Here is a 27,148-nt window from a genome sequence, read left to right as displayed (position 1 = left end):
GCTTGCTGCCAGGCAGGAAGGAGATGGACACACACTTCCAGGGAACTCCTGTCCAAGAGACACTCCTGATTAATTTTGGATATGTACATGATGTGAGACAGGACCTACTTAATCTCTCCAAGTGCTACTCTGTGATGAGTGTGTTAATACTCAGGAGGGAACAGGAGGCAGGGGTTTGGAGGAGCATAGCGCTGTATACGGGCTGTATGAATACAAGCAGGTAACAGCTAACCTGAGAAGATTCAGATTTGTTTACATTGGTGTGTTTTTGTTCCCCAGGAAGACAGCCATTTTGACAAGTTTTTCAGTTCGCTAATACTAAAAATATAACTGTCCCGCATATTTTGAAATTGTCAAAAGTGTCCCAGTTATTAGGTACTTCGTGAACAAAAACATATTCTCATTTTTTTTCAGTTTTAAGCTGTAGTGAGCAGCTGTGGAAGGAGCAAAACAAACACCTGGTTCTGAAACAATCTGACCCATTCTCTTTCTCTATTCACATCCAAGTTCAAATTTCCATCCTCATTCACACTGAAAGACACCACTCTTCACCCCTGTAATCTCAGAAACACAGCACAGGACCAGCCTCTTTCCAACTAACTCTACCCTTAAATTGCCATGTGCCTTGATTTGTCCTTATTTACAAATGAGACTACTTTATTCCTTACAATCTTCCCGTGCTGATGCAGGATAGGAATTTTGCAGCCACCCACACCCAGTCTGCGGAGCTTGGCTAGAGATTTCTGCTGCTGTGCCTCTGCTCTGAGCCTCGACACATCGCGGCGGTGCTGCTCGGAATCGCGGACCCAGCACCGACAGATCTCTCAAGCCTTTATGTACAAGTAACATATGTGACATTTGCATTCACTCTCTTATCAGAAGGCTTTGTACTTATGTGAAGATGTCAAAGCACTTTATAAATATTAATTAATGCATGCTGACAGCGTCTCGGTGTTTTACAGATAAGGAGGCTGAACTGGTGAGATGCAAAGAGGTGGTGTGAGATGTGGCCATTGAGGGACAAAGCTGGGGAAAGATCCCTAAGTTCATAATTCCCCAAGTGCCACGCCAGACACAGGGCCAAGAACGAACAAATATTATATGTGACGTGAGTGAAAAGTAAACAGCTCAGGTAACTGTGTTTTTCTTCAAAAGGCAAAGAAAATACAGAAATTGCAATGATTTAGTTATTTAACCCTCAGTCAGAAACGGAAAACCAAAAATGTATTTTCCTATGGAAATGTAATCATTGTTTATTCTGTTGAATTGATTCCATTTTTATATGAAGGCCACAGTCCTCTGCCCATGAGAAAAAAAAATCCTTCCAGAAATGGAGTTGAAAACCAGCAAATTACAGAAAGCAGATGAAGTTCTCATCTGACTTAAGCTTCAAGGATGGGTTTTTCAAAGATAACTAAGGGATTTAGCAGTCTGATTTCCCAATTTGAAGCCCAATTGTCCTTGAATGAGATCTCCCCAGACAGACATAGTCTAGGGGGAAATAGATCTACTGGAAATGAAAAAAAGGTGCCAACTCTACAAATGGGCCTTCAGAAAAAAAAATCCTCCGAGTAATGAGGACTTTCAAGAAGTGATGATATGCTACACAGGCAGCAGCAACAGATAAAACCCACAAGAGGGTTATTTTAAAACATCTGTGTTAAAGAATAAGCTGAAAAGGGGGGCTGTGATGCTGTTTGGTTTAGCTGACAACATCCAATAATGCTAATGTGAGAAAAGATCCTGAAACATCTGTCAAAGCTATTGATAACCTTGGTTTGGGGAAACTTCTGCCATCACTGACTTGCTGGTTAAAGAGATGTGTCTGGGGCCAGGCTCTGAGGGGGGCAGCCCAGACATTTAGGGGACCTCCTCAAAGAAATTTCTCTAAGTTTGTTAGGATAGGTTAAGGGACTCTTTCCTCCTCTGGCTGCTACGATAATAGTCCTGTGGTTGTGACTGAAATGTCTGACTCTGTTGACCAGTGATATGTGTGGAATAAGGTAGTGACGGAGTCCAGTTTTCACTCCTGATGCATATTCACGTCTTACAGGTCACTAAAGATGAAATACAGACCCACTAAAACGCCAGGCTAGGTTGGACTAAATGCCTACAGAGCCCAGCACCATCTCGCATGTAGTCTTGCAGGGGTCTATGAGAACAGAGAAATCTCAGAGTGCTGTTCCGCCTGCACCCTTCCTGTCACTGGCAATTTGCAGCTCGAACCTTTCTAGGCTAGATGCAGGTTCTGTGTACTCAATAGCTGTCAATAGATCAGTTTTCCACCCAGCCTCTCCTTGAACCCATACCAACTTGCAGCACTTACGGTGTCCTGTGGCAAGGAGTTCCACAGATGAACCTGTGAAGAAAATGTCCTTTTAGTTTGTTTTCATCTTCTGCTGGTTTCAGAGAAACAATGAACCACTGATTCTCATCCTCTCTCACCTTGCTGCTCAGTAGATGTCCGTAAACGCTCCTAAAGTGGTGTCTTCCCCTGCCTAAAGGATGTTGACACTGTCAGCAAGATCATCTGGAGGGGGAGCATATGGACAAGAAGTATCCCATACAACTGCTGGTGCTAGGTGTATGGGGAAGATGAAGATGCTGAATGTCTCATTTCGGTGACTGTTGAGCAGTGTTACACCCCCACGCATACCCTTGCTTCCCTTTCTCCCTAGCTGATGCCCACACGTGGATCTGCGCCTGCGCCTGGGACATGGGTTTTGAGCTGCAAGCACGAAGCTTTGTAATTACGCTGGGAATCTCATTCCAAAGGGGAGGAGGAAAAGGGGGTGGGCAGGGAAGGAACTGCCAAGTTTATTATCTAGGGGTTTGGGGGGTTTTTTTGGCTATAGATGACAATCTACATGAAAGTCCCTTTCGTACATTCATTACTGGAGATTTTATAGCCTAATGAATGTGACTCATCTGCGTAATCGCATTGTTTTCCAGTACTCCAGATGTTCTGTGGAGCACCTCTGGCTCGTGATCTCCCATTTAAACATTTCTTGTAAACACCAAAAGCTGTTTGTTTGTTTTAATGTTCCATCACATCCCATTACCCAGTGAAGGTGAAAGATTGAAATGCAACATTGTCTTGCCAAGAGATTTTTTCCCCTCCTTCCTCCCTCTGCTTCTCCTGATGTATCTATGTCTAGTGTCTAATTAGTATGCAATGGGATGCGGAGATTCCTCTGTTAAATATCTTGTTGCTTTCTGCTTGCCTTGATCTCTTTAAGCAGGCGGATGCTACACTGAGATCTGGGGCCTGCATATCTCAGGTGCTGAACAATTTCAGCTCTTATTACTTCATGTGAGAGTTCAATATATCATTGTTTCAGGGATGCAGTGCCATGGGACTTAGCTCTCTATCTTGCACAGTTATTCACATCAAGGAAAAATAAATATCAGAGGTAAACACTCTGGTCTGGTAGCACTGAATACTTGCTGCAATGACATTAGAGATTGTCCAGAGGCTATTTTCAATCCTGTAGGTCAGTAAAACCAGCTTAATTCTGTGAGAGCACCTTTTAACACCAAAGTAGATGTGCCTTAACACCTTTGGATGGATGTAGTGGGTTAAGTTGTAATCTGGATACATATAGCAGCAAGCAAATGTTGAGAGTAAGTTAACTGTAGGTAATAGCAGAGTGGTTCACTAGACCCTGGAAACAAAGACGGTTCTTTTTATTTTGCAGTCAAAGCAGTGTGGTTCCACTGCTGTCAAACTCACATCTGTTTTAATTTTATATCGCTTATGGGTCTGGACCCGCTGCAAGTCTGGTCCTCGGAATGACTTTGTATCTTTGCAGTATGGGGAGACATTTCTAATTTTACGGGATTTGATGCAGGAATGTCCAACTGACAAGGGGTTTGCCTTGTAGTCATTATAGTAATAGACACCTGCTGTAGTCAGTAGGTACCCAAAGACCATGGGGCCTCAGAAGTTGGCTGTGGGAAGGTAGGTGAGGTATGAAAATACAGATGGAGAAATGTAATGATAAAAAGGAAATTTTTAAGCAAATCCCAGGGAATAGAAAGGAGCATCTTTGGCAATTGAACAACCTGGGAAAGTCTGATAGGGGAAAAGGGAACACCAAATTAAGAGCCAAGAAAGCACCAGGGGAGAGATGAGATGGTTATTTCAATGAAGCTTTCAGAAGAGAAGCTTTAAATATTTCAAAACGATTATAAACATATTAGGGATGGGAGATTGATTTAGTCTTATGTTCTTTTGAGAAAAATTATGAAAACTAATAACAAGTCTAAAGTATGGCAAAGCTGCACTGCTTGCTTCAGTCTTAACAGATAAAGCTTAGAGGATTGTGGGAGATTAACGGCTGATGAAATGAGTCTTCGGAGTCTGTCAAACATGGAGTTCGGGAGCTGTCTGAGCTCTCCCTTGCTTGAGTGCTGCAGGGCTTTCACCAAGGAGAATGTGAATTAGAAACCTTGGGGACTGCTGCAATTCCAGAGGAAATCCAGACTGGTCCTCAGGGAGCTGCCAAGCGGGGAAGGGCAGGAGACACTGTGAGTCCAATGTGTTCCATGTATGTTAAAGAAAAGGACTCTGCAGAAATCTGGTACATTAAACAGGACACCACGAAGGGGAAGATTGAACAGATTTATTTGCTTCTGAGAAGGAAGCTGAGAGACTCTTCCCTGAAGGAATCACAGGGATCATCTTTCTGCCTCTGAAGGTGGCTCCTAGAGTCTGATACATCAATGGCAGCTGTGATCTTCAGTAGCTCTTTTGTTAATAACATGTCAGCAGAAATGCTTATGATACAAGGTTTTGTTTTGTTTTTCTTACCCATATATTAAAACAGCGGGTGACATAAAAATTAAAAAATATCTGCTTCCAGTTAAATGCCTCATGCAGCAGAACAGAAGCAATATTGAGTACTATCAGAGTTCTACTGTTTCAGATTTTAGCTTTTCTTGTGCTTTTTTTCTTTTTTTAAGAGGTGGAAAGGAAATTCTTCCAAAAAGAAGTCTTCTAAAAAACATAATCTGTGGTTATACGGTGCACTATTTTTGATCAATGCCAAGTACTTTCTTCCAGTTTTGATATTTTAAGCATTACTGATCTGCATAAAATATTTTTAATGGAGTCATTACAACCTCCAAAACTTTGAAACATTCTGTTCTGATAAAGTTGAACCTTATTGGGAACATTTCATTTCAGTTTATTTCTTACAAAGAAAAAAAAATACTTAAATTGACATGTTCCTTAGGATAGTTTTATTTCAATAAAATGCCATTTTTTGTCAGAAAAAAATATTCCAACAGAATATTTTTCAACCTGCTCTAGTTATGAGTTTCTGCACATCTATTCACTGTCATAAAAGTTATATCTGTGGTTACATTTTAATAATTTCTTCTAATTTCATCCAACTTCTCTGAGATAGTTCAGATGTTTAATGAATGTAGACAGACAATTTCCCACCCATTTCTCTTAACATTTTTAATCAAGTAAACCCTGTTTCTCTAGCCACTCCTTGGGTTTATGCTATGTTTGTGGAGTTCAGACACTGTAGTTGCTGGAATCCCAAACAAATATTTGTGTTATTTATAGAACTGTATTATCAAGACTCAGATGAAGTCAGGCTATGTTTTGCTATTTCTTTAAGAGAGATGTTTGGAATCCAGTAAATTCAAAAGGCAAGAGGAAGGGAGCGTTGCCATCAGCTCTATGTGTGTGGGAAACTGAGGCATAGAGTGAGACAAAGGCTGGTCGCAATCTCACCTAATTTTAACCATTTTAAAGGTATCTAGGCCAACTTCGTCATTTAGATTCCTGTTAACATTAAGTCAAGAAACACCTCCAGAGTGTGAATCATTTAACATATCTTAGTCACGTATCATAGGGTGGGGTGAAGCTCTCTTTGGAGATGTCTCTCACACACCACTGACTGTAGCAGGAGCCTAGGCAACTTACTTATTCTAAACATTTTGTGTAGCTTATGTTAGGCAAAAATGGATCTCAGCTTTTGTGATAAGCCTAAGGCTTCTCAGAAAACCTGTGGCAGAGTCAGAAACCAAATGTATATCTCCTGAATTCAAGGCTAATGCTTTAATCATAAGATGGTACTTCCTCTCATAATCCCGACTCTATCTTATTTCAATAATTCAGCATATTTCCTTCACAGAACAGGAGTGGGACATCTGTAGAATGTGGAAAAGCAATTATTCAGTTGGGCAGCCGAATCATACTAAACACTTCTGCACTCCAGACTCCTGAAACCATGTGAACTTTTGCGAATGCTCCTGAGAGATGCCACAGGGAAGATTTCCTTTTCAGAGAAACGATCTGAGAGTAGAAAGCATTTCACACAAGAGGAAGCAACATATGCCACCACAACCAAGGAATAACTAGGGAAAAATAACAGGGGAGTAACAAGTTTTTCTTTTGGTGGCAAGACTCTTGCTGCCTGAACACAGGAAACCCAAACCACAAGACACATCACCATTAAACCTCTTCTTGTGGTGGATTTTCTGACTGGAAAAAACACTTTCATGATATCTGCTTCCTGCATAAGCTTACATGAGGAGCCTGCAAGCATGTGGTCACAATTGTATAGGAATAGATGATAATAAATATCTCCATTATACATCCTCTTTTGCTGGACAAATGCCAAATTTTCTTGATGGACTTTGCTTCAGACTATCTAGAATCCACTCCTCTGCACATGGAGGGGGCTCCACCACCCTGTGTGCAAAGCGTTCGCTGCTGGGGAGGAGGCCGAGAGCTGCCTGGCAGAAGCACGCCATGGCTGAAAAGTTCTGGACTGGAAAAAAAAGGAAAATGTGGAACATCTACAAGAGGACCACACCTCAGGATTCTGCTCCCCGTGCGCTAAGTAAGAATTGTGAGAGTTGATCATACCTAGGGAGCCTCAGGCAGCCCATATCTCCCTTCCCTGTATGTTTGTTTTGCGTATCCAGGCACCATCTCGAGGATGCCTTTATCACAGCCACTTTGCAATATGAGGGACTGTCTATGGTAAAGGGAGCTTTCAACCTTGAAAGACAAGACATGACAAACCATATGAAGGGAGCACGGAGGGGAAGAAGTGGTTTCCTGCCATCTGGGAGGCCACTGGCGTGGCCAGTTCGAAACCCAGCTGGGCCAGGCTCTGAGACTGGCGTGCCTTTTCGTCAGCTGCGCTGCCCTCACCGGGAGGAAAACGCAATTCTTGTCTAAGCCAAGTTCCTGCAGTAAGTTTAGTGTACATCGGTGAGGTATGACTTTACAGCACTGTTTATCTTGATTGCCTCTTGCTATAATTTTCATTCCTTTCTCTCAGCTGCTGCCTTGCTTACATGATATGTGAAAATATTAAATTAGTTCCCTTTACTGGAAATTATATTCCATTAAACCATTGTCATGGCTACTAAAAGACCTTTCAGCCTCCTGGTAGACTTTGTTTTAGAAACATCTGACAAATCCTATGGCACTCTTACAGAGAGTTCAAAGCAAAGGCACCATAAGCTTGGGCAATTACAGATTAAGTGGTTTAATATTGCAGAGAACAGAACAGGGAAAAGGACAACGTGTTGGATATCTGCGGCCTTCCCCAGGTTGTACTTTGCTAGGCTCTTTGTGTTTGAGCCATTGTCCTTTGCCTTTTACATCCATCTGCAATATTAAAACACTTAATATAGGCAGTAATTATTCGAGCTGATGATGCTTTTTCTTTGAACTCCTTGCTGGAGTGCCAAAGGATTTGTTAGATATTGCAATGATATGGAGTGGTTTGAGGGACATTACTTTCACCCCCTATAGAGCACCCGCAAGACAGAACATAATTGGAATACAAACTTTGAACTTGCTGAGGTTTTTCATCTTACTTTTGGTGTGCATAAGTGGCTATGAGATACTTGCCTGGATCATACTTTTCCCATGATAATAGAGAACAATAATAACATTAATTCTTAGCTGCCGTAGGATATTTTTTACATACCAGTCCCAAAGATGTCACAAAGGGGTGGGGGGTAGTATTTAGGGGTTGATCTAAAGTTTTAAAGAAGTGGTAATTGTGTTGGAAAAATGGGCTTTCATGTTTGGGCTAAAAACAGCAACAAAGTTGCACTGAATTAAGTGAATAGTTCTGTTAAAAAAAAAGGTGGGGGGGGAGAAAGGTGGACAGAAATGTTCTGAAGCAAAGAGAAAACATTCTTGGAGACATGCTCAAAACATAACATCTCCATAAAAAGACAAGAAAAATATTTCTTTCAAGAATTAAGTGTCCTACAAATAGAATGCAGAATTTAATCTGAGTTTAAATGAAATTATTTCGTAAATATATTTCTCACTCCATAGATTCCCCCCTCCCATTGTTTTTTTCATTTCATCAAAACCTTTAAGAAAAAAAAGAACAAAAAAACTTGTTTGGTTTGACAAAGGTTTTCTGGGCAATCGTTGTTGTGTGTGTGTTTGTCCTCCCTGGAATAAATTTTGAGTCCATTCCCCACTCCCACCTAATCCAAGAGAGTTGCTGGAATTATAAAGACATTAACTTCTTATAAATTTCCGCAGATTAGGCAACTGGGTAGAGTGAAATCTGGAAGTGCCCTTGGAGGACAGCTGTACAGTGAGTTTGGAGCTTATCTGACATTAGAAAAGCAGACACCAGGACAGAGAAAGTGAGACTTTATAAACTCCTCTGAACAATTGTTGTTTTTGGTTTGTTGGTTTTTGGTTTTTGTTTTGTTTTCTTTTTCTTTTTTTTTTTTTTTTCCTGTTTCTTTCATTTCTTTTAATTTGATCACAGATTGAATTTGGCCAAGCATGCTCTTGGCTCATTTGTCCCTGTCATTTTAGTGATGGGGACACTGAGGCACAGGACAGAGACATTGTTTGTCCAAGTGCAGCCAGAAGGTCAGCAACAGAGCTAGGAAGAACGCTCAGTCCTACCCCAGTACAGGCCCAACGTTTCTCTCACAGTTTTCTTCCTGCTTTTATGTCATACCTATAAAATACATTTTAGTCCCCATCACTTAATGCATCAAAACCCAAAAGGATTAAACATTGCTTAGGTGGTTTAACACCATGCGCTGAGACCCAGATGAAATGGTGGGGGTTAGTTTAGTTCTTGGAGCAGAGGGTGAAGCTGGGGTTCCTGAACTGGTCCTTTTCCAGGCCATGCTAGGTTATAACCCACACCACGAGTACTTTTCATGGCTCAGTGAGGGGTAGGGAGGCCCCGGAGAACCTCTCCACAGTTGTTACAAAACAGATATGTCAGGGAACACCATGACTATAGCTGAAACTCTCCTTTCTGCAAGGCATTTGGCCTTGCAAAAACAGTTGTGAGGCATCCAAAGTTGTAGGAAAGAGATCTGGAGACCCCAAAATGTAGCTTAGGACTCTGGGTAGGGAGTAATGTGCTGCCTCTGAGACATCCCATTCCCTGCAGCTCATCCGTTTCACCTCCCCGCTCTCCAGAGCTCTTCCAGTCTGATCTCCTGTAAGCACTCCCTTCAGACAAGTTGTGACAGAGTTTCATTTGCTTTACTTTGTGGACTATAGACAGAGATCTAAGTGGCTAGATAAAAAAGTGCAGGCAAAGGGAATAATAGTTCCATTTCAATCAGCTTCCACCTGAAAAAAACCCCCCAACCAAACCATATAATCAGAAATGCTGTTTTATTTGAAAAACAGAAGGTTGAAATTCAAAAAAAGGAGAAAAAAATTATGTAAATTTTAATTACAGTTCTCCCTTTCTTTTCTTTCTGCACTGAGATTTCAGATTTAAAAAAAAAGATTCTGCAAGTTGCACTTCTGTCCTTTGCTGTTAGCTTTTTTAACCTCAATTCACCCAAGCACTTATCAGAATAGGAGCCTGAAAAGTGACTTGATTAAAGGGTATAAGTATCTTCACTGGGAGAAAACACTGGGTGCTAAAGCACTCTAATCAAGCTGGAAGCTAAAGCCAGACAAATTCAAATCAGAAGACACGTATCTTGTAACAGTAAGGACAACTAACCATTGGAACAAAGCGCTAACAGGCGTGCTGGATTCTCCATCCTGAAGCCTCAGGTCAGTACCGGACTCCTTCCCAGAACACCTGCTTTGGCCAGGTACAATTGATGGGCCTGAATACTTGGATAATGGGCTGAAACCCTTTGACTTGGAGCAGTGCTTTTTTTCACTGAAATCAGTGCATCTACATCTGCATAAACGGGGCATTAAGTTCCAGTGAGAGAACTTGAAAGATCAGAGATGAAATGGTACACTGGGTATCCCATTACAGAAACATGCTTTACTTACCCTCTTAAGAGAAAACACCTGGTGTTTTGTGAAGGGGTAAGGGTAAGAAATGGTTCCCAATCTAATGAGAAGTCTTGAGACACAAAAGTTTGTGGTTGGTGCCACATGTTAGTGGTAGAAGGAGCAAACTCACTGGGAAAAAGTTTGTGTAATTTAAGAAAATCTCATCCCAGCTGGGAGCTGTGTGAGAACTTCACTTTTGACCTATGTGAATAAAACCAAAAAATCCATGAAGCCATTCTTGTTTTTAATTTATGCTAAGTGTTATGTTGATAGTTGTAGTAAATCTTCACTCAAATCAATGCATAGATAAATAAAGTAGAAATATTGATAGGAATGGAAGGAGCATTGTTAAGCAATAGGAACTCCTTTAAAGCAAGTGCTGAGCTCATCTATTTTGTCTGGTTATGATTTCTGCTTAAGAGAAGTATTAGGTTCATCCTCTTGTTATGCACTTCCCTGATCTCTCTACTGGCAGATCTCTGGTCATCAGTGGTTTTTGCCTTCAGCCTCTTGTGCTCACCTAAAAAGCAGGTGTTTCTCCTTTGCCCCTGATTGATTCCAGTAGAGAGAAGGGAGTGGGAGAAAGAAAGAAAAACACCATCTCCTGTCTGGTCTCTGGCTGGTTTCTGCTGTCTTTTTTTTCTCTGACCACTACTATCAACCTCTGAAGATAACTTGGAAGGAATCCTGGAGCTGTCACCTGCAACAAGACCCACTCTGCCCTCACAGAGGCAGGGAAAGGGGCTCAGGTAGCAGTGTCTGGGCAAGCTTCCTGGTGCCAGAGCAGGTGGGTGGCTTTCAGAGGGGTGTAAACTGCTTCACAAAGTGACAGTCAATGCCCGTAATGATCACGTAACTGTTGCGCTACGTGCTCCACTATCAGGAGTATCCCATGTCATACTGGTATCTGGTGGCACGCTACTGGACTGGTAGCTGTTTTCTTTGATGGAAATGTCTCAAAGCCCAAGAAGCTTTACAATACTGAATTACTTTTTGTTGGGCTAAATTGAATCTTCTTTGCTTTTTGCCTACGTGATTAGAAGAGAGATGGGCTCAGGTACGTGGCCTGTGTGCTTTCTGCCTACCTTGTCAGGTTTCATATGGAATTGAAGCATCCGCTCTGTGCTCAGCAAGGGCTGTTTTCAGGATAACTTGGCAGGTGTTGAGCTGGAATAGGCATGGTTCTGTGCTGTATCCCTTGCCCAGATCACATGGGTAAGAAGCTGAGGTGCTCCTGAGACTGCAGAAATGCTCATGCTCTCGCCACAATCATGCTCCAGAACTGGGGCTGAAGAGTTTCTTAGGACAGGCTTGGAGGTTTCCTGTGTGGGTGAGAATGGGCTCAGACCTATACTTAACCAACTAGCTAGGCTCACTCTGGTAATTCCAGGGAAAGGATCACTCCTGGACCATTGTGTAATCTGCTTATTACTGTGAAATCTTATGTGGATTAGTGTTACTGTGAAATTCACATACAGCAAACTGCTCTGGAAACTTTGATGAGCAAGAGCAGAAAGTGAAAAGCAACAAAGGTCCACAAAGGCTGGGGCAAGAACAGAATTAAAGGTCTTGATGCCTTTATAACCTCTGCTAAAGCCATTGTGCAAGCACATACGATGTTGAATACAACCTCCTTCCCACAATGCCTGTGAAAGCACAGGACTGAAAGAACACATTCTGATTTGCAGGGGTCATTCCAGTAGCCAGTGTTAGTCTATTCTTATGCAATGAAAAGACTCTTGTTAATTACTGTGACTTCTTTACAATCATAGGATGTACACATTTGAACCCCGAAGGGTCCTCTCCAGAGAATAACCTTTATTTGCTTGATTGCTTCTGTTCAGTTAATTCTGCCTAATTACTATTTTCTTCCTATTAGATCCTAATTATATACAGTATTTTCATTATAAAGTGTAATGTTTCCCAGAGAACTATGTCAATTACACAGACAATATTACCGGAGGTCTCATTTACCTCATTAAACCAGAGAGCAGTCGCTCTTCTGATTAAAACTGCAGTTGGAGGTATGGACGTAGTAGTGTCTTACTCCTATAGTGTAGATATGAGAACTGATCAAATGCTAATTAAAAAAATTCATATTTTTAAATGGATAAAGATGACTGCTGATAGTTTTAAAATCTTGTTTATTCCACCTGACTGTCTTTGCAGGGAATTCAGTGGTGTACCTCTACAGTTTCAGGAATTTTACTATGAATTAACACTGTGTAAAGAATGAATAAATATTGTGTAAAGAGAGATCAAAAGATTTGAAAATTTAGTCCCATTAGAACAGCTGTGTGAGTGAGTGCATAGCAGTACAGTGGCAAATATTGAATGGAATACAGAAAATCTAAGAACACATGTTACTCTCTCTCATAGAAGAGCAGTCTGTCTCTGCCTTGAATGGTGGTAGAAAGGGTATTGATGTGAAAGGGAATACATTTGGATGTAATATGTAATGAGTGTATGGAAGTGATTGCTACAGGATCTCAGCTAAGCCAAGTCATCTGAGTCCACAAGGGAACAAAGGCTTTCCATTTCCAAGAGTGATAATTATGTCATTTCAGTCAGTAAAAATAACCAGCATCTTACAACAGCTTGAGAGCTTTTGTGCTTTGTTTTGTGACACCAGGATGATCAGTTTCCTTGGAGCCCCACCATTAGCCTCCATCTCTAAAATGGGGGTACCCTTTCCCTCACTGCCTCCTTTTGGTGGGAGGTCTAATACATTAATGACTTAAAATTCACAGACCCTGCTCAGACCATTGTTAGATGAAGGAGCCAACTACAGTAAATGAAAAATATCATTCTCATGCAAAGGCTGCAGGTAATAACATTACATCGTAATTCAGTAGGGTGTGCAACTCCAGTGTAACTCAGCGTATAATCATATAAGCATCTAGCACACACTCGGCACTTCATAAATAATAAATAATAGTATTAATAATACAACTGCTGGCACAGTAACTTTCAATAATAACTAGATTTTTGAAAAGTGTGAGAGCCAAATGGGATACCCAACATGCCCTGTGTTTACCAGAGCCTTACAAGCCTTTCAGGAGAGTATCCAGAAATCCTGCTTCAGTCTCAACTGAAAGGAAGCTTGGGCAGAGCTGGGGCTGTGAACACGAAGCAATTGGCATCTCGGGTACCCTTGATAAGCCACACAGTGACCACATTAAAGTATCCATAGGTCACGGACCTCCAGAAAGCACAGACAGAAGAGATCTCAAGAGACTACCTCTTTCTGCTCCCCAACCTAGTGCAGGATCAGCTAGACTGTTCCCATTCCACACTTTGGTTTAAACTTGTTCTCAAAGACTTCCTGTGGTGGGGATCAATACCATCCTCAAGCAACCTGTTCCGCTGCTTCATTTCCTGGAATGAGAAAAATATTTCCTAAAAGCTAACATAACTATCTCAGCTGCAATTTAAGCCCAGTATTTCTTGCCCTATATCTTCATTTTTGAACCTTTTATTCTTTGGAAGGAGGTTACCTCTTCTTCCTTTATCTTTTCTGCTAAGCAACCCCAAGTCCTTCTGTCTTTCCCCTTTGATTTTTGATCATTCTCAGTGCTTTGGATTCTCTCCACTTCATCCACCTTTCCCCTAAATGCCGTGCCAAACCTGAACAGAGTGCTCCAGCTCAAATCTCACCAATACTCAATCTACTGAAAAGCACAACTCATTTGTCACTCAGGTTGTTCTCTGATTTGTGTGCTTTAGAATGTTCTCTGCCCTTTTGTGTAGGATTGTACATTAATATATGTTATAGATCCTTTTTGCTTCCTAAGCACTTTTCATTTTCCCCTAAATTTTCCCTGTTCTGAGATTTAAAATAATATTTTTCTTGAACATAATTTGGTTAGCTGACAAATACAGATATGACTTTTCCACTATTAAGTAAATAAAAAGTGTTGCTGTGTCAATAAAGAGATCATTAGCAAGTGAACAAAAATTAGAATGACCCCCAATATTTCAGCCTCTAGAACAGGGAAACACAAAGAAAAAAAGAGGCAAAAATAAGTAGAATAAAAAAGAAAAGTACAATTTTATTTCCTATAAGGTTTTTCTTCTCTATGAAAGTTTAATTGGGTGTTATTCTTCTTGATTGGATTATTGACAGAAGTTTAATGTGTTTAGATATTATCTCACTGAGATTCAAATTCCGAAATCCACTAGGATCTTTGATTATCCTGGTCCTTTTGTTCAATTAGCAAACTCATCTCCAAATGGGAACAGGGCAATAGAGCATTGCGCAATGAAATACATCTCAATGCAATGGATTGTAAGTTTTTATCCAATCAAAAGAAAAATGGAAGTGCTGCACAGTAGCTGCCATATGGATGGGGACAGAGGATGATTTGGAAGTTCAGCAAAAAGCCTGAACCATGTATGAAGGGTTTGCGTATAACTCTGAGCTGGGGGAGGGGTGCTAGGAATTATTTATAGGCTGCTTTTTGGGACGACTGGAAGACTTACCGGATCTTGTAGTCCACTACTGTCTCCAAGTCAAGTTATTCCTTTGCAGCCAGGTGTTCGAGCAAAAGAGTTAGGTTATGTTTCCAGTAAGAAAAGAAATACATGACAGAACATCTCGGTAGCTGGGCATGTCACCTGAGTGGGTGCATGGGGACACTCTCGTGAAGGTGCATAGGACACACGTACCATAGCGGCAGTCTTTTCAGGGGCTGGCCTTATGCCATCCAGGAACAAGACACCGTGTCTCTTGCTACAGCTCATTACACAGGTTTATGGAGGCTTTATGGACCATTATAATGATATGTTGTGGATTTTAAATATGGAACAACATGGGGTACTCTAATGGCTTTATGGCCATCTTCAGCTAGGAAAAGCTAGGCTGCCTGCCAAAGTACTGTGAAAGCCGGAAGAAACAAGGGGGTGAACAGATATGATCTCTCAGTATCAAGACTGTGGTACTTTTAGTGGGAATGGAGAGATGCCCACATATTTCTTCCTGCTTAAATGCCTTGTCCTATCCCTTAAACATGTTAAACAAATATCAGGCATCCCTGAAGTTCAAGATCTACTTTTCCTTCATCAGTCCTGCTGCTCTTCAGTAAAAGACACAAACCTTTTCATCAAGTGTTTCTCTCTGTCCCTTCATTTCTGAGCTCAGAAAACTGCATGATTGGTCTCCAGGTCTTTGGTAGATGTTCTGCTGGTAGAAAATTAGCTCCATGGAAGGGTAAATGGAGATACCAAACAGCATACGGGTAGCCAGATGGAGAGATATAAACACAAAGGAAAAGCTGGATGAAGAATAAGGCTGAAAGATTGTGTGGATGGATGGACAGTGATTCACTATGGACAGATGGAAACTGAAGCTGTTTGGAAAACAGAATTTCTATTCAACTGTGACACATCGGATTTTGTTTCTATCCAGAATGGGGAAAAGAGTCATTATGTTGGCATTTTTAAGAAAATAGAAATGTTACCTGCCCTGCTCCAAATTGTTTCAGAAACAAGGACATAATTCAATAATTTTAAAACTTTTTATTGCAACATGAAATATATTTGTGACTTTAGAAATGCTAGATATAAGCATGGCATAATTAATATTCTCTGTGATGTAAAGGCTGACATGAAATAAAAAACTGAAACTAAATGTGGTCACACATTAAAGAACAATGAGAAACATGTATTCTATTTAAAATGAACACATTTCCGCAAAACATTTTAAAATTTTATGAATTTATACTGTTTTAAAAGCAGAAGTCTTCTATTCCTAATCATTGCATCCTCCTCGAGAGGAATCAAGAAATAGTCTGAAAAGAGCCAGTCAAGGGTGGTGGAGGCACGGGGGATGTAATGTTGGAAAGGTGTCAAAGATGCATTGATGAAGGTTCGGAATTTGCCCCACCGCAGCTGGTGGCAGTTCTCGTTTGGCTCGGTAGGACCAGCTGGGAGTTCACCCCGAGTTGGCAGTGTCTAATGGAAAACCATAAGCTACGGCAGCCTGTCCCAACACCGGCAAGGAAGGCTCTCAGACCAGATATCACATGCATTTTAATGCCAGGCTTTCCAGATGATGTTCCTGAACATCTCTGCGCTCCTGTTTAATGATTTGCAGGGAGGCCAAGGCAGGCTTCAGGTGCCAGAGTTTTTTTAACTTGAGTTTTTCTTTCAGTGGGAACATCCTTTGTTCCCCCTAAAACATATCCGTGCCATACGGATGGCTGCTTTGCACATAGGAGCCCGGATGGGATAAGTTCTGCTTTCATCTGCCAAATTGTTAAATGATCAATGAATAATAAATCACCCCTTGAACTGTGCCCACGTTCTGTTGTTGCAGGTGATACTGCGCACTCTAACCTTGGGATGCAGCTTGTCGTTTATGGAAAAGAGGCACAAACTACGAGGACTCGACACCAGCCTGCAAAGAAATTACAAAAAGACAAAATTTTGTTACCCAGCTTTGGATGCCTTGTACAAGAAATCTAGATATCTTCTCTTCAAAACAAATCTGTCTAGAGGCATGGCTATTTGCCCAGCATGAGAAAATGCAAAGGCTGTGCAAAAGTGGAGGCCCAGAGGTGACAGCTGGTGAAGGTCCAGAGAATGAGTGTGACTCTGTGCCCCTCCAATAACCCAGGCACATTATAAGATAGAGCTGCTGGGATGTGGTAGCTTTAGCTTTCCTCTGATTTGCTTATTTTTGCAGGAATTACACTGTTTTTCCTTCCACTGACCTTAATTTGGTATAGAAAGAAAAACTCTGCCTTTTTTTTGGAGCCAGGACGGCTTTAACCCGGGGGAAGATCCCTTCGAGGGTAGCTGAGGGATCTGAGGAGAGGACCATAGAGTCATATATAAGGGGGTATCATGAAATTGCCTCCCAGATCAGCTTTTGCTTTGCAGCAATGACACCAATTCCTGATGCACCTCTTAAATTTTAATTGCATGTCCTGTTTTCCACTGATCCCTTGCAAAGTGCAGCTACCTGGTACAATTGCCCAAGAAGGAGGGGAGACGAGCAAGAAATTAGCTCCTTGACAGTGAATTTTGGTGCAGCTTCTTCTCCCATCCCAAGAGGGGCCTCTGAATATCCTCTGCTGTGTTGCATTCTATGGCAGGACTTGTTGCATATTCTAATCCCCCCTCGTTCTCTGATTTAGTGCTGCAGCTAATGCTTTTGATGTCAGCCTGAGTGAGATAGAAAGCTTTAAAAATTCATAGCTGACCTTTCACTGACACGTTTAGTTTCTGTTAGGCAAGCGCTGTGTGGCAGGTCCAGGGGAGGGGAGGGCAGTTTTTAAATCTGAATTGCCTTTTTCTTAAAACAAGAGAAAGCATTAGGGGTGGGGGGGAGTTGGTGTTTCAGTTCTGCACAGGGAAGAAAGGGAGACGGGAATGAAAATTAAACTGAGGGAGAGAGGCCTCAAAGGCAGAGGACAGGCTTATGAAAAATATATACCTTCACCAAAGGAAGATGGAATACAAATTGGATCCCTTTTAAAAATATGCCTTTAAAACAGACAGTTTAAAGGGTGGGAAGGGGGGATAAGGGGGGAGGAAGAGTGGGGGAGTGAGGAGGGGGGGAATGTATCTTAAATGTGTTCAGAACATTTCTGCAGCCTGCAGAGCTGGGATTGTTTATTAGAAGATAAGATAGTGAAAAATGTATTTTGCAGAAAGAAAATAGTAAAGCTGGTTTCCCAGCAGATAAGAAGCCAAATTTCTATTTTATGCTCAATTGAATGATTCAGTTACATTATCTGGGAGGCAGCAGTGAAATAACACCCTTCGGAAATGAGACTGTGAGGACACACAGTTCAGAGGAGGCAGCTATGGGCCCATCACCTGACAGCTCAGGCACCCAGCCCTGGGACACCCGTGGGCGGCACAGCCCTCCCTCCCACTCCGGGCCGGGCTGTGGGTGGCGAGAGCCACGTCCCAGAGAGCCCCCGCAGCCTGCGCTGTGCTCCAGAACTGGAAGGATGCAGGATTAGTGCTTCCCTCGTCGTGCTCTCCGGCGGCACAAAGCGCTGCTCTTTTGCAAGCAACGCTTGCTGGTTCGGGATGGCTCCCTCCCTCCTTGCCACAACAGGGTCCCTCCTGGGCCACGGCTCCTGCGATGGGGCGGGAATCGAGAGAGGGTCCTTGCAGAGGGAGCTGCTGCCCATGTCTCGGCAGGGCCTCGAGCGACGGCAGGATCCTGCTGGTTTTCCCCCTCTGTTGCCTTTGCATTTCTCAACTCTGGTGTCCACAGAGGCAGCTACTGTCTTGTGCGAGAGAACTAGCGTGACACGTGCCAGGAACATGTGTTTTTGCGATTTTACAGTGAGTTCTGCAGCTGTTGGGATTTTCCTTAGAACTCCAGCTTCAGGAAAAAGGAAAAAGGGAAAATGAAAAAGGAACTAACTTATCTTTCTAGCTGTGAAGGACAGCCTGTTTATATAAAATGAATACCCCGTACAGTCTCAAAATCCAGAAAAAAAAATTATTGTTATTTTAAAATAAAACTTCCACCAAGTTAGCACAAAAAACATTCCCATGATTTTTTAACCCAGGACTCTTAGATGATGGGCTCTCCATTTCTGACTGCTCAAGGTTGCCAATTTTATTTATTGTGTTCCTTAGGAGACTTTACTTTTGTTTCGCTTTTTCTTTCTGTTAATATAAATGTCATTCCTTCGTAAAGCTTATGGCTCCGTCTGAAAATGAAGAAACAAATGAAGCATGTGGCACATTAGTGCCAATCTTTTCCTTGCACTAGAGGGTCTGGCTTACAGCAGTGATGGTTGTGTCCTTGATAAGTCCATTTTTTATTTACTGAGCCATTTAATTTATGATTCATTATTTGTATGGGCCTGGCCACGCTGATGATCCAAAGAGAAATCCACTATTAAAGGACACAGCAGCTTTCTCCTGTTTTTAGTCTCTGTCATGGGCAATCTTAGCTGCTAACAGAAGCTACACCAGACCTTCAGTTAATGTTTGGTTAAGTCTACAGTTTAGAGTACTTAAAATCAAACTCCTGCATTAGCAGTTTTGGAGGAGAGTACTTTTTCTGCATGAGACCACGGTGTGATGACGCCATGTCCACGATGCGTGCAGTGAGCGTGGTGGCAACGGGCTGGTCCTCTTCAACCTGCTGATTTTTAGTGGCCTGTTCAAATACTAATGATTGCAGTCCAGGTACCAGTGGGCAGATATATCACATTAATTGGCTTAAACTGGCTTCTTGGATAATGGCATGATTTGGAAAGATAAGAACTGAATTCCATGGAGAAAAAGGACTCTCTATTGGGCAGAAGGTGTAGAGGTACGACTCACCAGAAATAAGATGGTGATTTAAAGAATGAACCAGGTAAAATATTCCTTCTTGACCACCACAGGTTTGAACATGTCTTGAAGGACTGTATTTGATTACCTGTATAATATTATGGTTTGCTGTACGATTTACAGCTAAAGGTCCAGATTAAGACTGAATTGCCACCACAGTAGGTAAGCATTGATTAGACACATGAAGAAGAATGTCCTTCCTCCAGCCTTAACTTTTGAGAGAGCATAAAAGACAGAAAGGAAGATCTGCAAGTTCATCGAGGCACTTGGTGGGGGCTGGAACCCAAATTCTGTACTCTAATTCACAACATTTACTAAAACCTCCTTGTCATTTTCAGCACTGAGTTTCCTTTCAACAACACTCCTAGGTATCAGTTTGATCCACAATTTCGACAAACAACATGTCAAAACAAGTCCTCCTGAAAGGTCTGAGGGAATTTTCGCTTCTGCTTTTAGGATGTATTTCAATAACACTGAACTTTCCATTTCCACTTTGTATTTTTTCATTATAGTATAACATATACTGGTGAGCTCATAAAGTTGTGAGGAGACATGCAAGACGTTTTAATCTTGCTTAATGGTTTAATCTTTTCTATATGAAATGCTGCAATTTTTGTTGTGCAGACAGTTTAAAGAATTTTGACTTCCAGTCCAACAGGAAGGCCGGGTGGTGGCCTATAAGAAAGTTGGATATTTTGATATGTTTTTTTTAAAAAATAAAATAATAATTAAAAAGAATATCATTTTACAGAATAAAAAGTTCCTGGATATTGTGACTGACAAATATCATCATGTACATATGTTTGCCTCAGTGTGGCAGCTCCTCAAGGTGTTGAATTGCCTGATGGGAAGTTTAGCAGCAACGTCTCATTCCCACGTGCCTCTAAAGGCTCCATTCAGGTGAGATGCAAAAAGGTGGCTTATTGCCAGAGATCCCTAAGTGAAAACTCTGATCAAAGGCTGAATATTGTTAGGAGGTGGCAACGAGGAGCAGACCTTTCAGTCCTTTGGCTTCTGTGAGGAACTACAGAACTCCACTGACTGGGGCCATCAGCCCTCTGCCTCTGATCACACCTAAATTTAGTGAAAAATTAAACCCTCAATGAAATAAAGAAACCTCCTGGGGGAGGGAGGACATAATTCCAGCATGTTTGGATCATCATTTGTCTTGTGTCAAAAGCACAAAAAGAGAGAAAACGAGCAAGACAGGCCAACTGCTGTTCTCATAGTCCTCTTCATCCTTGCTGGTGGCTGAGGGATCTTGGTACCAACGTTTTCCCCATTGGACATGTTCAGGCCAAAAGAATAAATCCTAGTGGCTATGAGACAGCCTGCCTTTCTGTGTGCTGTCATTTACCCACCTGCTTTCTCCAGCTTTTCCCCTGTAAAGTTTCTCCTCTTTTTCTTAAGATCCTCCTTCTGCTGGAGGAGCTGACCAGCAGTGGGGATGGGAAGCTTGAATAGCTTTCAGGGACTGCTTTATATATATAATTTTACCCATTTCATCTCCTTGTGCTTAAGTGCAATGTCACTACATTACTTTCAGTCCATGGAATTATGGAGCAGGATGTTTGCACCTCTGTGTCATTCATGACATTATATCATGTTGCTCTGAGCATGACTTTCTTTTGCTCTGCTGGCACAGACAGGGTGGAGTTCATACAAATCTCAGATCATCCTTCTGGGGATTTTCATGTGCTTTTAAATGTTCAACATGGTTGTGTTCACTTTTGGCTCAGGCTCAGGTCTAACTTACCCCCATAGTGCTGCAGTGGTGTGACAGGACTCACACTGAAGTAGCTGGCAGCAGGACTGGGCATAGACATTGGCACTGTTTTATCTTGCAGGCTCTGCTCCACTACTGTCTGTTAGGGTTGCAAATAAAACAGTGATTCACTCAAACAACTGCATTATGTGGGCCAAAGAACAGAAAGAAATTGTAGCTTGGCTTGAAACTGGGAAACAAACTCTTCCAAATCAAACAGGCACAGCAGGAGTTAATGAAAGGTTGAGAATAAAGTCATTTTTCTTAGCATTTTGTATTGTTTTGCTAATCAGTAAAAGAGATGTCATTTCTCCAGGCCTGTGGGACTAAAGTAGAAGCCCCTGAGATGATTACATTGGATAAGAGCTAAAGTATCTTTCCAAGAGATAAAAAATGTCTGGCTGACTAATAACTATGAGACAACAAAAAAAAGCAGGGGGGAAAGAAGAGAGAAGATGTAATACAGTCAGAGTCACAGAGGTCTGCTCTGGGAGCATTTTAACATGCACACAGCCTCCCCCACCACACGCACACAACTATCTCTTTAATGTGTCTGTTTCTCTCCCTCGCTTTGTAAAAATACTGCCATGAAAGTGGGAGAGTTTATTTATAGAGAGAGCACAAGAAAACAAATGTTTCATTCACTGAACTCTAACCTCTTTCGATATTAATGTGTGTGATAAATTCGTTGGCTAAAGGCAGGAGATAAACGAACTGCATTTAGCCACCAAATTACACTCTTTGCTATCCTTCAGCGAGAAGAGCGAGGGAAATGCTGGCGACTGTTTTTTTCATTGGCATCGCACCTAGAACTTTATGAGCAATACCAGTGACTAATAACAGCGGCTCTGCAAGCAGGTATTTTATTCCCACAATACCCTAAAAAGGAGCCTGAGTTTCCTTCGGGAAGGATGCCTGTTGCTGTACGCTTCTACGGGAGAACTTATCTTGGGCCGCATATCTCCGGGACACAGGGCTCTACCCACCCTGGGGACAGTGATGCACAGACATCAATGTGATGGATACAAAATGTCCGTTTATTTGGCTGCGTCACACGCTTATATAGCTCTTGCGCTTCCTGTTCCTGCCACTCCTATGGGGAGGAGTCTGTCTTTCCGTCACATCCCGTGATCTTCCGGTCGCCGATCCCTGTCTATTCCCCTACAGATGCCCAGTGTCGGGTTTGACCTCTGCAGGCTGATCCGCATCCTGCAGCTACCTGGAACCCTATAGACAGCAATCGCACTCCATAGGCTCCTCCTGCCTGGATGAGATTTCAGGCTCTGCCTGTGACAATCACATTGGAACTAGTCAAACAGCATTTGCAGGGTAATTTATTCAGTTGATGTTATAGTGTTTTGATAGCATTATTTGCCAATTTTCTCCTCCCTATTCCTCCATTATATATCCTGTTTATAGAACTGGTGAAACAATTTGCAAATAAGTTTAATAGATCAGATTCACAACACTTTGCAAATAGAATATCATAGGAGTAATCCCCATGCTTCTAAGCCAGGAAGTCAGCAAGATCTAGAAGAGAAAAGCTTTCTCATTCCTATTTCTCTTTGCAGTGCCTGGTGGGACGGTATGAGCAGGTTTCCTGGAAGACTGATACTTCTAATGTGCAGATTAAAACTCACGAAAGTCATTATGGGCCATTCTAAAAACTGGGAATCTTTCTAGTAAACTGATAGAAAGTCATGTACTTGATTAATTTAAAGTGTCCCTTTTTTTTTAATTATAAAATTTTTAATCCATTGCCACCACAGGTGCATGAATAAACATGTGCCCTCCCAAAAAATTTAGGAAGGATTGTCTTATTCTATATTATCTTACTATATATATTATGCCTTATAGTTATAGTTATCTGACACTGATAGACAATTAACGGACATGTCTAGGACAAGGCAAAATGAACTTTTTAGTCCTACTAAAGGACTAGGTGCTGGTCAAGAGGATGCGCAAAGTAAACAAAACCAAGGCTCACCCATCCTCCCGCGAGCTTTCCCACCCTAGATCTGCTTGCTGAATGTGCCAGGAATGGATCGAGGTGGGGAGAACGCTGCTTTGGTATGATTTCCATACGATGAGGGTCTACAAACGCAGACTTTCTCTTGTGTCTTCGGCAAGCTCTTGCGCCCTCGCTGACATTCGGTACGTCCGCATGCAGTCACAGTGTAAGTTGAGAGGAAGGCAAGTGAAGCCAGTCTGAGCTGCGGGCTGCATGGCTAGCCCGCTGCCTGGAGTCAGCTAGCACAGGTAAAATAACTGTAGCTGGGCTTCTGCACAGACATTCCTTCTCCCCGCAAACAAGACCATTCATTGACTTCTAATTTTATTTTATTTTTTTCAGCTGACTTGGTAGTGAAATGGAGTTTAATGAGGGAAGATCTAACTGTCTGAGACTGATGACTTCAGTGGTGTTAATGCATCCTATGCAACTTACGCATAAAACAGACCACTTATCAAGGTCATTGTATATTTGCTTTGGTGCAACAACAACAGTATCAATCTTCCTTCTAAACCCAGCAGAAAGCCAAGTAAGTATTTAAAACCTAACTTAGAAATATGAAATGGGAACGTTCTCTCCAGGTACTCAAATGATTCTTTAGAATTAGCAGATGATTTAGTGACATTAACCGTGAAATGCCCCAAATCTATCCAGCAAATCTAAAAGGAATGGAACCGATTTCTCTGGATTGGCGAGGTATAAAATTACATCGTCAGGGTATAATAGCTGAAAGTCTCTTATTGATGATTAACCACATTTATTAACAGCAGGCTATAATCCCAAGATGTTATTTGTACAATGACTGAGATGTAATATAGTGCTTTCTAAGGGACCAGATCATGAAATGCACCAAAGGTCACCATGAAACCCTGCAGAAATTAGAACATCCGTCTTGGAAGAAATCTATAGTTAGTCCTATCGGTCCTTCTGTCTAGTGCAAAACAATTCTGACTGGCTGAATCCTCTAGAATTTTCCTTATTTTTAATTCAACCACTGATTGCAAACTTAGACCCAAATCTTATTTGTGCTGGAGAATTTAACTAATAGTACAGCGAATGCTGATGTAGACTCCCAGGCTGGGAAGAGCAGCTTTGATGAGCGTCGGGTACAAATCCTACGGTGGTAGGGCACAGGAGGCTTCAAAGCATCTGGCAACAATGGCTGCTTATTTAGGTGAAGTTTAGTTGCATGTTTTGCTAGGGAAGCTTGCAGAGCTCAGCAGGTCAGTAAAAATGGAGAAGTCAAAATATGTGATTATCTTCATTCTGCTTCCTTCCTGATCCCAAAGCGCACAGTGCTAAAATCTGAGCAACCAAATTCCCTTGGAAGTAACAGATCTAACAAATCAGCTGGGGGGAGTTACCTTAAGGTCCACTGAGGAAGTAGTTTCTCCCCAAATTTACTTTGTGCTGGAAAATAGATATAAGTAATGACAAAGAGCAGAAGTTCTACTGACATAAGAGATATTAAAAGTAATACAAGTAATTTCTAATACAAATGAACTTCTAATAAAAATGAATCAGTTGTTCCTGTAACATAATGCAGGAAATCTCAGCCGCTGGGGCTGTTAATCATGTTATGTCTTAAACAACAGGTAAAGGACCTAATTCATAAAAATAGATGGAGAAGTGATTAGGGGTATGAACCATTTGCCAGGAGCTGTTGGTGAATGGTGAAGCGTTTCTTCCCCAAGCGGAGTTTCACGGTAGATAAATTTTCAGCCGGATCAGTTCCCGTCCCTGTTGCTGGGACCAGCTGAGCATGGGCTGAGTACCAAGAATGCCTACAAATATTTCTGGGGACTAGCAATACTAATCCAGCCTCTTGGTAAAGTTTTGATATAGGAAACTTTGTTTTTGCCTGTTTAAATCCTCTTTCAATTTCAAATTAAACTCAGGATTCCTCAGTAATCCCCATGTTCACCCTTGCAAAGCATTGCTGTAGTTTGGTCAATAACTGCCATGTTCCATCTCAGAGGTACTGGCATTTTGGTGTTATGGTGTCTGTCCTTATGTGTGTTGTCTATAAATCACTCTTGCAGCTCTTAGAACAGAAAACTATTTCTGAATGTAAAGACAAAGTTGTCCTTAAAACACAAAGGTATCCAGCCCACCCACCTAGAGAACATACACAATACCGCAAAACTACATCTTACTTTCCACTCTCTGTCCCTCTCTGCTTGCATGACATTACTAAGGCAGAGAGAATTTGTCCTGACTTTTAAATAATATGCCATTTCAAAATGCTGGGGTTAGCGTGGCACCTATAAGCTCTTCTTTGGTTTTCTGTGCTGGGGAGAAACGCAGTGCAACTTACAAGATGTATAAAAAGTATATATAAAAAAATAATTAAACAAACCTAGCACTGAACTATTCTCTTGAAAATCATTTGAAAAGGGCAGAGTATTGGAATTTGGGACAACAGCAAGAAAAATGATCTTAGTTTGGAAAGTCTGCTTGCATTCTAATGAGAAAGGTTATTCTTGGAAAAACAGGCACCTTTACTGCACTCCTTCAGTAGAAGGTGGTATGTCAGGGACAGGTATCATACTCCCTCTGACTTCTTCACGTTGGACAGACAAAAATTATAGCCATTGACAGTAATTAACAAGAACCTCCAAATGGAGCTAGTTCCATAAAAGGAGGCAATTAGAGCTGAAAGTGGCTTTCCTCTTTCAAAAATATTGTGGAGAGCTTGAAATGTTTTCCTCTCTTGAATTAAGACAAGAAGCTGACATCTTTGAAACCTTTGCAAACCTATAATCTGAAGAAATATTTCACTTTGAGAAATTGAAAGTGTTTTCTTCTGGTATTTGAACAGCTCCTTCCCCCCCTTAATTAAATAGTTAAAAGGTAGCATAACTCTTTGTTTATTTTAAAATCATGACCTTAATAATTCTGCACTAATTTAAAAACGGAAAGTCATCTTGAACTAGAAAATTGGCATTTTTCGGAGAAAATGTCAGAACAAAATGTTTTGACAACTCTAAAACTTAAAAAATATGGAGTTGAGAAACAAGTCAAAACCATTCCCCAGCTTGTAAAGTTTCACAATCCTAAGTAAAAATGTTTTGGCAAAAAAAAAAAAATAGTGCCTGTTCTAGAGCTGGCTGTGATTTACGTGTGCTGTACAGGTACACACAGGCTTTCCAGCGCAGCTGCTGATCTGAGGACCTCCTTCCACACACAGGAGGTATCCGCAGGAGTATCTTCATCCACATCTTCCCTCTGATCGCCTGTACTTGGCTCTGGATGGACCAAGCTGAAAAATGCTTCCAGAAAAGAATTCGCCACTCCCACAGCTGGGAGCATTTTACATCCACTTTTCGTATCAGGCTTGATGCTGCATCGCCTTGGGTAACAGCTACCTGTGCCCCTGGCGGCTCAGAGCTGCATTGTTCCTCCCTACAATCCTGAAAGCCCTTCTTTTCACCCACTGGCAGCTCACTGCTGTGCCGCAGGCGAGACGCGCGCTCTCTGCAAGCGCGGATTCCTCCTCTTCGCGTGATCATCACTTGTTGAGCTGGGCTTTCACCGCAAAGCTGAGAATTATCAGCAACCTTCAAGAATGCTTGGAGCTGAGCATTTAGATTTTGGCTTGCTTTGGTTCCTCGTGGCATAACCTCAGCTCCTCCTTGTCCCTCCTCCCCGTCCTGCCTGTCCAAGAGGAGCTACACGGAAAGATCTTCCATGAAAACCTGTGCGTCTCTCCCTGTAGATTAGTCGAAGGAGCAGATAAAAGAGGGTTGAATGACTGAGTTAAGGCTGCAAATGAACTCCCATT

The 27,148-nt window shown here is 41.7% G+C and overlaps 1 long non-coding RNA gene across 1 annotated transcript; it reads left to right on the top strand.

Moving 5' to 3' along the window:
• Positions 1-6,697: 6,697 nt before the first annotated feature.
• On the top strand, positions 6,698-23,046 carry LOC142065687 (uncharacterized). Its single transcript, XR_012663499.1, has 3 exons — positions 6,698-7,245; positions 16,596-20,488; positions 22,925-23,046. It is a non-coding gene; the product is annotated as an uncharacterized LOC142065687 (long non-coding RNA).
• Positions 23,047-27,148: the final 4,102 nt, after the last annotated feature.

Source organism: Phalacrocorax aristotelis, chromosome 17 (assembly GCF_949628215.1).
Source record: "Phalacrocorax aristotelis chromosome 17, bGulAri2.1, whole genome shotgun sequence".
NCBI lineage: Eukaryota > Metazoa > Chordata > Aves > Suliformes > Phalacrocoracidae > Phalacrocorax > Phalacrocorax aristotelis.
Note: the sequence above shows the minus strand (reverse complement) of the source record. Positions and strands in the feature narration are given on the sequence as shown.